The sequence below is a fragment of the Mustela lutreola genome, chromosome 12 (genome assembly GCF_030435805.1).
Source record: "Mustela lutreola isolate mMusLut2 chromosome 12, mMusLut2.pri, whole genome shotgun sequence".
In the NCBI taxonomy this organism is placed as follows: Eukaryota; Metazoa; Chordata; class Mammalia; order Carnivora; family Mustelidae; genus Mustela; species Mustela lutreola.
The window spans coordinates 93,786,093-93,797,291 of record NC_081301.1 but is presented as its reverse complement, the minus strand read 5'-3'; positions in this window follow the sequence as shown (position 1 = coordinate 93,797,291).

Genomic DNA, 11,199 nt, shown 5'->3' with positions numbered 1-11,199 from the left:
CCCTGAAGCATGGCAGCCTTGGGGACCGTGCAGGCACATGGGGCTGCCACTGCCCCCAGCAGACGATACCAGGACGCCCTCTCTGGGCCTTCCGCTCTCTGGGCTGCAACCTCAGGACCCTTGCAGAGTCGGGGGAGGAGGCCGGGAAGGCCCGGCTTCAGAGGGGGAGGGGCCACTCTGCTGGGCCAGGATTTGCTCAAGTGCTGAAGGGAAGATGATTGGAGAAACACAGGCTCCAGTGTGAGGAGATGCGTGAGTGAACTGAGACACTGACCCGGCTCTGGCGTTCATTCTCTCTCCCTCGCCCTCTCTCCTTTCATCTCTGCTCATCTGTTCCATCCTGGCCTGGCTGTTCCATCCCGTCTAAGCAGGCTGCTCTGCTCCTCTGATGCACGGAGCATATGATGCCCGTCCCACGTTCCAAGGCTTGCGCTCCACCAGCCTGAAGACGAGAGAGCACACCAGCCCGTCTCTCTCTACATAGATAAGTGGATAAATATAGATGGGTATGTATGTGTCGATACAGACATACGGAGATACATCCTATCAATCTGGACTTGAAATCTCCAAAGAAGAGCTTCTAAGATCCCCCACTGTGGCCCAGGTTCCCACCCCGGGTCAGATCGCTGACTCCCACCCCTTGATATATTCCGGAACTGGGCTCCCCGGATGAGCGAAGGGCAGTCGACGAGGGGTGTCCTCTCTGATCTTGGCAGATGCTCTAAGAGGCCCCCAGAAGCCTAGCAAGGGGGCGGCTCTGACAGCCACCATCATGACATAACCTCAGGAGGAAGCTAGCTGCAGGCTTACCTGTGCCACGAGGGAGCGCGTGCTGGCCCGCAACCACCGGGATGCTTCTCGGAACCCTGACCTCACCGACGGCAGGATGTTCCTCAACAGCCAGTTCTCCCCTTCGGAAATGAATAAAATTGCTTTCAGAGAAAGGGTAGGGGGTAAGGTTTGGAGAAAGAGGGCATGAAATTCACTGCTGGCCGATTGGGCTGTCTACCTTCTCTAGCATTTTCTATCTTTCTCAAACCTGCGGGGTGCGCATAGGTGATTGGGGAGGGAAGGAGGTAAATGCAACCTAGGTCCCTCTCTCCATGACGGCGCTTACACGCATGACGCCCACACTTCCGCGGAGATAAGCTCAGGCCTTTCCCATGTGCCCAAATCCCGAGGCTGAGCATTGAGAACCCCGTAAAGCTGCTGTGACGTTGAACGAGGTGACACAGGGATTGGCAGACTTTAATGTGCATTTGAATTATTTGAGGATCCAGGGAAAACACAGTTTCTGAGTCAGTGGGTCTGGGCCAGGACCTGAGTCTCTGCGTTTCGAACCAGCCCCTAGATGATGCCGTCAAGGCTGACCAGGACCCACACTTTGAGAACCAGACAGAGACACCTACGTCGAGAAGCAGACATGGCCCCACAGGCCAAGCTGCGTGGGTGTGCAGACAGTGGCCACACTCGCACACTGGTTATTCCCTTGCACATCCCGGTCAAGGCCATCACTTGCTTCTCAGGAAGGAGAAAGTGAAGACTTGACTATTTCCCCATTATATTTGGGGTCACCTGCTTATTTCATTACATCCCACGTTACCTACGTGCTCAGAATTTTCTCAAGTTTCGGTTAAGACTTCCAGCAACACACTGAGAACCTCTGTATTTTTGCTTGCACACACAACAGACTATGTTTAGCCATTTGCTAGAGCTATGTTCTTGTGTGTTTGTACAAAACCATCTCCCCCTCCGAATGGCAGACGAGCTCTACTTAAAGGGAAGTTAGCCAATTTCTGACATATTGCAAAGCTTAGTTCTTCATATCTCCCAATATCTATTATACTTCATATTCTCAGCACTCTGGGCCCATCCTATGTAAGTGGGTGCACCCATCTCTGTGCTCTTTCTCCCCATGTTTCCCAAATCGCTGCCCTCAATGCACCAGGAAACACGGAACCAAATGAAGGGATGAGAAAGCTAGGGCTGCTCCATTCCCATGTCAGCCTCTGCTCTGAAGTCTTCCCCCCACATGTGTGCCCTCCCCAACGCCTGCTGCCATTTCTGCAGAATTAATTATTCTGTGTCACCCCAGGCCTGGAGGCATGACCTCCAGGAGGACCAGCTGGAGTTTATTATAGTTATTTACGAATGTCTCTCCTACTCCACCATCTTGTAAGCTCCTTGGAGAGAGAGCTTGCGGCTTAACTTACCTTTCTGTCTCCTGAGCACGACAGAGTGTTGGACCCAGAAAAGTTAGTTACTCAGTAGACTTTGTCGGATCGAATAGGATTGAATTGGCGTGGACTGAATGGAAGGGCAGGGAAGAAATTCTTGCCGAGTTCTTTGGAGAAAGTAGGAATTATGGCTTCTGGAGCGAGAATGGGACAGGAACAGAGATCTAAAAGGCAGAGCTGTGGGGAAAGCCTGCCGGGGCCGAGGCCACAGTCCAAATTCAGTCTGGCTCGGGTGTGTGGAGTATGAAGGCACATCAAGAGAGAAGGGGAGGCAAGCAGGAGACGTCCTCGGGGCTGTGGCTCCCCCGCCCCGCCATAGTTTCGAATCCATCCTCTGGGATCTGGAGAGGCAAAAAACTATTTTAAGCCAGTGACATGATGCTCTTTGGCTCATAGACAGAACCCTGGCAGCGAAATAAAGGACAGATTGGAGCAGATTGAGACCAGAGGCAGGGATGTAATGATCGAGACCCTGGTCCTTGGAGGGTCGGGAGGATGACGTTCAGGGCTCGGGGCAGGTCTGCCAATGTGCCTGCACCCCGGGTACCATCCGAGCGCTGCCCAAAGGTGTTCAGTAATTTTTGCGGGACTTCAAGAACCCGCTGGGTGACGTTTGAAAACCAACCAACATGGGCCTCTCCTCCAAAGATATGTGAGATTTATTTTGTGTTAGAACCCCGTACATTCATTTGAGATTCTGGGGGTGGCCATGATGGCAAAATGAATTTCCCATCAGCCGGCTTGACTTCACTTCCTGCCTTTTATGAAATCTATGTAGAGAGAAAGCAGGAGACTCCCCACTGGGTTCTGCGTTCATGTGCATCTGCCGTCCAATTTACAGCTTGTGAAGGAGGTGTTAATTAGTTGGCAGAAGCACCTGAACAGGGAGTACTGGGTTGGCTGAGGGGGTGGGCAGGTCCCTGGCACTTCCTTCTTCATAGAGGCAAGAGAAAAGAAGAAAGGAAGCTCACATTGCTGTCCAAAATGGCTCCCTTCAAGCCAAGGCAAGCGGTGCCATGGTAGCCGGTCCCTGTCTTCTCTGAGAAGGGAGTCTATTTCTGGATCCCTGGGATGCATATCAAATGCTTGTAAGAATTTAAGTTTTACCTTCATATACTACTCTGGATTTTAAAGATCTGCCCGAGCAACACGGCTGAGCGTTCTGCTCCTGAGGAGAGTAATATTAGCATTGAAGAAGGCATTTGACGAACCCCCCACAGGAGGAAGAGCAGAGACCATGCCTTCCAAGAGAAAGGGCAGTAAGGTGGCAGCCAAGAGAGTCTTGGAGGCAGAGGATGGGGAAGGAAAGTCGCAAACCCAGGTGCAGGTGAGAGCACATTCATTTGCGGCCAGCTCTTTAAAAGTCGGGGGCGCGGAAGGGGGTGATTCTAGGCAACCCTTTGGTGAGGGTAGCATGAGGCTAACTAAAGACCAGCTCGGGCTTTGCACAATCTGTATGCCCACAACACTCATCAAATCTCTGCAACTCCAAGTGAACAAAGGGTTGGTGAAATGAAGACTGACATGCAGTAAAACACCTTATTTTTATTATTATCATGTTCAATTAGCCAGCATATAGTACATCATTAGTAGTAAAACACTTTGCAAGTGGCACAGAGGGGCTGCCGAGCAGGGCAGTGACCTGCCCACGGATACTGAAGGGATCCTAGCTTGAACCCCGAGGAGGCCCGTCACTGCGTGGCTGAGACTCACACTCGCCCGGAGTTCCTACTAACGGCGCGCAGCCACGGGGCCGAAGACACAGTGTCAGAAAGTCAGAGGTGCTCGTGTTCCACGGTCGGAGAATCCACGGAGACCCATGACTTCCCACTCCGGAACATGCCCCGAGCCCTCCTCGCGCGCAGCTCGTGCCCAGGGAGTGCAGAGAGGGGAGGGCGGCCTCAGGTGAGCGCTCTGCACACTCCGCAAAGCACCCTTTGGGCGCTGCCAGCCAACCAGGCTCCGGAACAATGAAAGGAGAGACCCCTTCCATCTGGTCACGGGCCAGCGGCACCTGACTGCTGATGACGCCGAGGAGTCCACACAGAGAAAGACAAACAGTGGAGGAAGACCAGCGAGAAAGACAAACGCGGGCGGTGTCTCTGGAACATCAGAGGGCTCCGAGCTCCGAGGCTTCCTGCGGCAAATCCTAATTAGGCCACGAGGAGACAGAACACAGCGTGTTTTCCGGACACGCACCCCAGGGGGAGAGGGACCCATGAGGTGTATAATTAGAAGCAATTAGCAAGGGCTGGAGGGGAGCGAGGTAGAAGGCAGGACGGGCTTATTGGGAAATCCCTGTTCCCCCCCCCACACACACACACCCCGGGAGCGGTGGGGGGCAGCTGGCGGAGCGAGGGCTGCTTCTGCACGGGTTCCCCACCTGGGGCTCTGTGCCCCAAAGCTGGAGGACGGGGCACGGGGCAAGCAGAGATTTGCTTACTCACCAAGTCTGTTCTCGTGCGCTGTTTGAATCCCATCCCCTGCCCCTGGTTTTGGACCAGTGTGACCCCCAGTAGATGTTCCGTAACACTGACTCGGGAGAAGATAGGGGGAAATGAACTCGTGAGGGAAATGCACGCATGTCGTGTCCACTCTACCCCCTGCGTGAGTTGCGAGGGTGTTGGTGGACGCAGGGCAGGCCACCTTCGGTCACGAACGAGGCCTTGCTAGTTGTCCTGCGCGAGCCCCACGCAGCCCAGAGAACCCAGCAAAGGGAAACGGGTGATAACGGCCACCGCTTGAGGAGTCATTAGGTGTTAATACAAGATAGTCCTACAGGTCTCTGTGCACAAGACATGTAGAGAACGTTGGTTCAAATCCAAGATCCATGCCTTGCTCTCTGTGTGACCCGAAGAAAGCCATTTGGTCTGTCCCGAGTCTTGGTTTTCTCGTCTGCAAAATGGACCTATAGCTGAGGCAGGCTGGCGGGAGTTCGTATGATCCTGTCCTCAGCTGGCTACAGTCAACAACCTAAGGCAGCAAACTGATAAATTCACCTACCCCAGTGTATGTTTCGGAATCAGTTTATCTTGGGAGGCTCCCCACAGCGCTCGACTGCTCAAAATTGGATGTTCCAAACGTAGGAGACTTGGGGAGATTTTTTTTTTTTTTTTAATGGCCAAGGTAGGCATTTGGCGATGCCTATTTTTTAAAGATTTTCAAGTAGAAATTACTGTGGCTGGGCTCTATGGTGTGAAACTTTGAGGCCATTCACCTGTTTTTTAGAGTATTCCAAATTCGGGGTTTTTCTCCCATTTTTTTCTTAATTACAGTAAAACATATATAACATAAAATTTAGCCCTCAAATCATATGAAAGTTTGCAGCTTGGTGGCACGAAGCATCACACGAAGCAGCCGTCCCCACCATGCATCTCCAGACCTTGTCCCCAAACTGAAACTGCCCCCCATTCAACACTAACTCCCCTTCGCCCCTCCCCAGGCCCCTGCCAACCACCCTCCCACTTTCTGACTTGATGACTGACTACTCTGGGAACCTCACCGGAGAGGAGACGTACAACACTTGTCTTTCGGGGGCCGGTTTATCTCACTCAGCGTAGTGTCTTCATGGTTCATCCGGGTCGTCGCAAGAGTCAGAATTTTCTTCCTTTTCAGTCTATTGTATGGACAGATCACATTTCGCTTATCTGGTCGTCTGTGCATGGACCCTTGGGCTGCCTTCCCCTTTTGGGTGTTGTGAATAGTGCTGCTATGAACCTGGGTATGTACCTAATTTATTTTTTAAGAAAAAGATTTGACTGTGTTCATGGGTACTTCTTTGAACACCTCTGAGAACAGCTAGGCTGCTTTTCCCTCCAAACATAATCGGGTCAGATTCTCAACATCTCACCCAAAGAGAAGAAGGGGAAGGGGGAGAAGAGGAGGAGAAGTAGTTACTGTAATCCCAGGTCAGCCCACTGTGGAAACGTAGGAATTTACAATTAATCAAAAAGCACCGGACACCTGCAGTCCAGGTGATTGTCAAAGTATAATCCGAGATTTAATGCAGCTGGGCACCCTTCAAAAGATCAGTTGGGAAACATACCCTCGCTACAGGAGAGCTACTTGAAAGTTGACTCTTACAAGATCTGTTCCTAAATTAAGCCAGACCCCATCCCAATAACTGTATGGTGTTAACTCTCCATAGAAGTGATTTCTCTGAATTCCTCTTTGGTGAAAAGGCTTCTGTTTTTCTTACCTGTGGTTTTATGAAACTGTGTTCTACTTAGTGTGGATAGCATACAGGATGGACTTCAGTCTGTGCTCTCCTCAGGAGAACCCGTGGAAGACATTGTTTTCAGGTGTTAGTATCAGTTACACCTTCCTGGAGCTACTGGGGTTTTGGCTTTTGTTTTCTTATGAGCACAGAATTGTGTAACAAATTGTTCCTGTCATTGCTTTGGCTACTAGGAAGCTTGAATCCAAACTTGCTACCCACCTGTAACCAAAGACATGGAAACATACAACATAAAATTTGTGTATTAAAATCACTCTGGCTTTGTCCTACACTCACCATAATTGTCTCTTGGCCAGGATTTTCTCACTTATTCCTTGTAGCTGTTGTGTTTGTGTAAATTACCAAGGAGGGGGGAGGCTATTTGAAAATGAGAATTTATCATTCCAAATTCTTGGCTGCAAACAACAGAAATCAATTCTAATTAGCTTCACCATAAATGAATTGATGAAATAAGGAATTCATGGGAAGGCCATTAACGTAGCTCACCCCATTACTGGGGAGATTGGAGAACATAGCTCCGGAAACAGGCAGAATCCCAGAGGAGCAGGGCTAAGGGCACTGCAGGGAGAGTCAGGTGAGATGCTGCTGGGGAGGGGAGGGGGCAGAGGGAGAGAGGGAGAGGGAAGGAAAGGAAGAGATGGAGAGAGCATAGGAAAAGCAGAATGAAAGAACCAGTCCAAAAGAGAAAGAGCTGGGCTCAAACTTCAAGGAACAGCGCCTTCAACCCCACTGCTTCCCCCGTGGGAAAGCCAGCCATTGGGCATCCTCTTATCCCGAAGACAGTCTCAGAGGCTTGGGTGAGTCCTAGCCGACTGCGAGCCCTTGGTCCCTTCCATAGCCACACACACACATCATCCTCTGCAGGTCAGGCTTCACCGAAGAATGCTGGAGCAAAACGGAAGATCTCACTTCACATCCCCAATCCCCGCCAGTGTCTGCATCCACCTCCGGTTTTCCTGACTACCCGTCTGAGCCGTTCTCCTCCTTCTCCTCCTGACACCCCTCTCCCCCCCCCCACCCCTGCAATGCTCCCTTCTAATCACTGCTCCCAACTTGGTAAACCCAGGGGGCTCTGTTGGGTAGAACCACACTGCTTAGAAGGCAGCTCACTGACCCTCTGTTGCCCCTGAGCGTACCCTACACAAGGGCACCAAGTGGCTTACAGAATACTCTTCCACTCCGTAAAGGGCTTTAGAAGAACTCAGCTTAATACACCTCTCCATCTTCTCGTACAGAGCATCCCTCCCTCAGTGGCTGGAAACACCACTCGGCACCCCTTCAGTCCGAGAGAGACTCGTCTGGAACCACAGTGTCGAAACAGTCTCAGACATACCCCGGGTCAAGGGTAGTCCTGGAACACTGTATTGGTCCAGCGGAAGCTTTGGACCCTGCCCGCTTGATATCCTGCACAGTCCGGAGGGAGCATATCACCACAATGGGCTACTCCCGATGCAAGCAGAGAAAAAGGAAACAAATCTCAATTTGTCCGCCCTGTTCCCAAGCGAGAGTTTCCTGACCAGAGGACTAGAAGATGCCCTCCCTTCTGTGGGCAAATCCCCAATATTCTCTTCCCGAGTGGGGATCGCAGCATGAAATCTGTACAACTTGAGGTTACCACGTCCACTTTCATGCTCACCGACTAACCTTCACGTTAACGCTCAGTTTCCCATGTAGACTTTCAAATCAGGGAAGGATACGCTGAACCGCCGACATGAATATCTGGGTTCCCCCCTTGCCTATTTGAAATCTTGCTTTAAATGAACACATTGGTAGGGGGGCTATAAACCCTTTTGTGAGTTTCTGAGTCTAGTCTATGTGAGATAATCCTCTCAGCCCACTTACCTGGGATTGCACTGAGCCAAGCCCATCTGTCCATCTGCGAAGACGAGCATCCCCTGTGATGCTCGAGGCCGTCCATCCCATTCCTGCCACCCTGTGAGGTCCTAAGGAGGTCGCCAACAAGACTTTTGAATGATGACAACACTTACCATTCATTCAGCACTTACTGTATGCTAGGCATTACTGCATACACGTTGGTTAAAAAAAAAAAAAAAAAAAAAAAAAACCCTAATTTAATCCTCACAACATCCCATTGTACAGACGGGAAAACTGAGGCACAAGGAAGTTAAGAAGTCTGCCCACAGGGTAGAGGCAGGATTCAATTCCAGGCCGTCTGAGCTTGCACTCTGCAGTGTTAACGCTGTGTTGGCTCCGAAGACTGATGACGTTTCTTTTATGTTTTGAACAGACTGCAAACAGCACACCTGGAGATTGTTCACAGGAAGATACTGGACAGAAGCTCTGTCTAGTGGCTTAGGGTGTCTTGATGTTGGAAGGCAAAGCAAAACAAGAAACAGGGAACGAGGGCGCCTGGGTGGCTCCGTTGGTTAAGCAACTGCCTTCGGCTCAGGTCATGATCCCGGAGTCCTGGGATCGAGTCCCGAGTATGGGGATCTGCTTCTTCCTCTGACCTTCTCCCCTCTCATGCTCTCTCTCACTCTCTATCTCAAATAAATAAAGAAAATATTTTTTAAAATATTAAAACAAACAAATAAGTAATTTTTTTTTAAAAATGGAGAAGGACAAAAACCCAACAGTGTGGTACATGCCAGATTGTTCTGCAGAGTGCCCTGAAGTCGTGTCTTCGGCGTGGGGACTGACCAAGGAGACTGAGTCTGAAGTCCACACGGATGTTGAAGGATCATTCCAGGGGAAACGCTCCCGAATTGGCTCAAACGATCTTTCTAGACTCCCACCTCTGCACACACACCTAACACCAGTGACTTGTGATGCCTGCACTGACAGACTGACAGACACCACACGGTGCTAGGGAATGTGGAGAGTGAGCTACCAACATCAAGCTTCCAACCAAAGGAAAGAGGACAACAAGGCGGACCCTTCAGCCAGGGTCTCCTTCCTCAGCTGTCCTCCTGTGTTCATATGAGTCAGGCATTCTGATTGCTAACATGCAATACCGCCCACTTTGACACGTCAGCAGGATTTACAGCACCCGCTGGAGTACTGTTGGTTCATCATACACATTCTTCCTTTGCTCTCCTACAAGAAAAGCCTGAGCATCCTCTAAGAACTTCAGAGTTGGAGCGTGATGGGTTCCCACCATGATTCCCACAGCTGAAGTCCAGAACAAAGGCAGATGAGGGAGAAGCCTAGGTTGGGATGTCCCCATCAATACTGAAGTCACTTCTTTCAAGGAAACTTGACAGAAACCAGCCATTCAACTAGAGATTCTCCCCTGGAGTCATCCGAGACCAACCCTGTCTACACTGACTGAGAAATCACTAAGTTCATGTCCATGCTCATCTCCACGAAGGCTGTACCCCCTCTTTGTACCCTTTACGGTGTTGGAATGTAGGATTCCTACAGCCAGGAACATTTTTCATCAATATTGTTAGTACCAGTAAATAGAAAGCCAGCATCTCACAAAGTAACCGGCAGCTGCCTGTCTGTGCCTGAGGAAAAGTCTTGACCATGCCTGGGCCTGCGGGATCCTGTCCTGATCTGTGACAGGATTTGTACCCAACTCCCTGGCTGCCTGGGACCCCCTCTTGATCCCTAACCTCCATCAGCTCTAGCCAGTGACCCACCCTTCCTGCCTCAGTGCTGCTGACCCAGCCTCTCATGGAAAACCGAGCTCCCTGCCCTTTCTCCTCTCCCACTGACCATGCTTTTTGAGGCACTCATTAATTTTCACCTCAGTGTCTCAACCTTAGAGGCACACCTGTCCTCCAGCACGGACAAGCCCCCACCTGCCGTCCTCACAACAGCTGAGACACTGAGCAATGTGGATGACTGAGGGACAAACCATTTGGTTCAATTAAGGCATGTATCAGGTGTTCTGTGGTTTAAAAAACTGCAAAAATATATGACAGAAGAAGTGCAAGCTGCCATTTTTCACAACCCCTGGGACAAGTGCCGTTAAGGGTTTGGCATCGGGGAGGGCTTGTGTATAATTTGAGTTTCTCCAAACAGGAGTGGAGTTATGTTCTACGTTTCATTTTGGAACATCTTATAGATCTTTTTCAATCAACTCATATAAATCTACCCCATTTTAAAAAAGGCTACACAGTATTCCATTTTGGAAATATACCACAATTTATTAATAGATACCTCCGTGAGGGGCATCTGGTTTGTCTTCAGTTCATGGGCTGTAACAACGCACAGTGACCATCCTTGGACATTAATCTTCACTAACTTGTGTGTTCCTATAGAGCTTAGACTTTTGGACCTGCCAAGTGACCTCTGAACCTTTTTTTTTTTATAACCCGAGGGTGCCTGCAAAGGTTGTGAATTAGATGAGATTATTAAAATTGAGGTAGCCCTGTGTAATTCGCTCTAGGTGCCTATGGTCTAAAGCTCCAAGTTGTCAAATCTCTACTTTATGAGTCTTGGTGGAGGACAAAGACCTGATTCCATTAGAAGTACCCAAAATGCCAGATACCTTCCCAGACCTCTTTGCAGCCAGGCAAAGTCATATGACCTGGGCTCCACCAATCAGATGCCCCCACAGGATACTTGGACTTGGGAGCGAGCAACACACCAGCCAAGATTGGGGAACGGGTACGCACTCTCTCTCTCTCTCTCTGTGTGATGGCGGTGGCCATAACAGTGACAGCAAGATGGAGTTCTCCTCAGGGAAACAGCAGTGGCGCAGGCTGGAGATTCTGCATGTGGTGACGGAGAACAGCAGAGGCTTCTTCGTCAGAA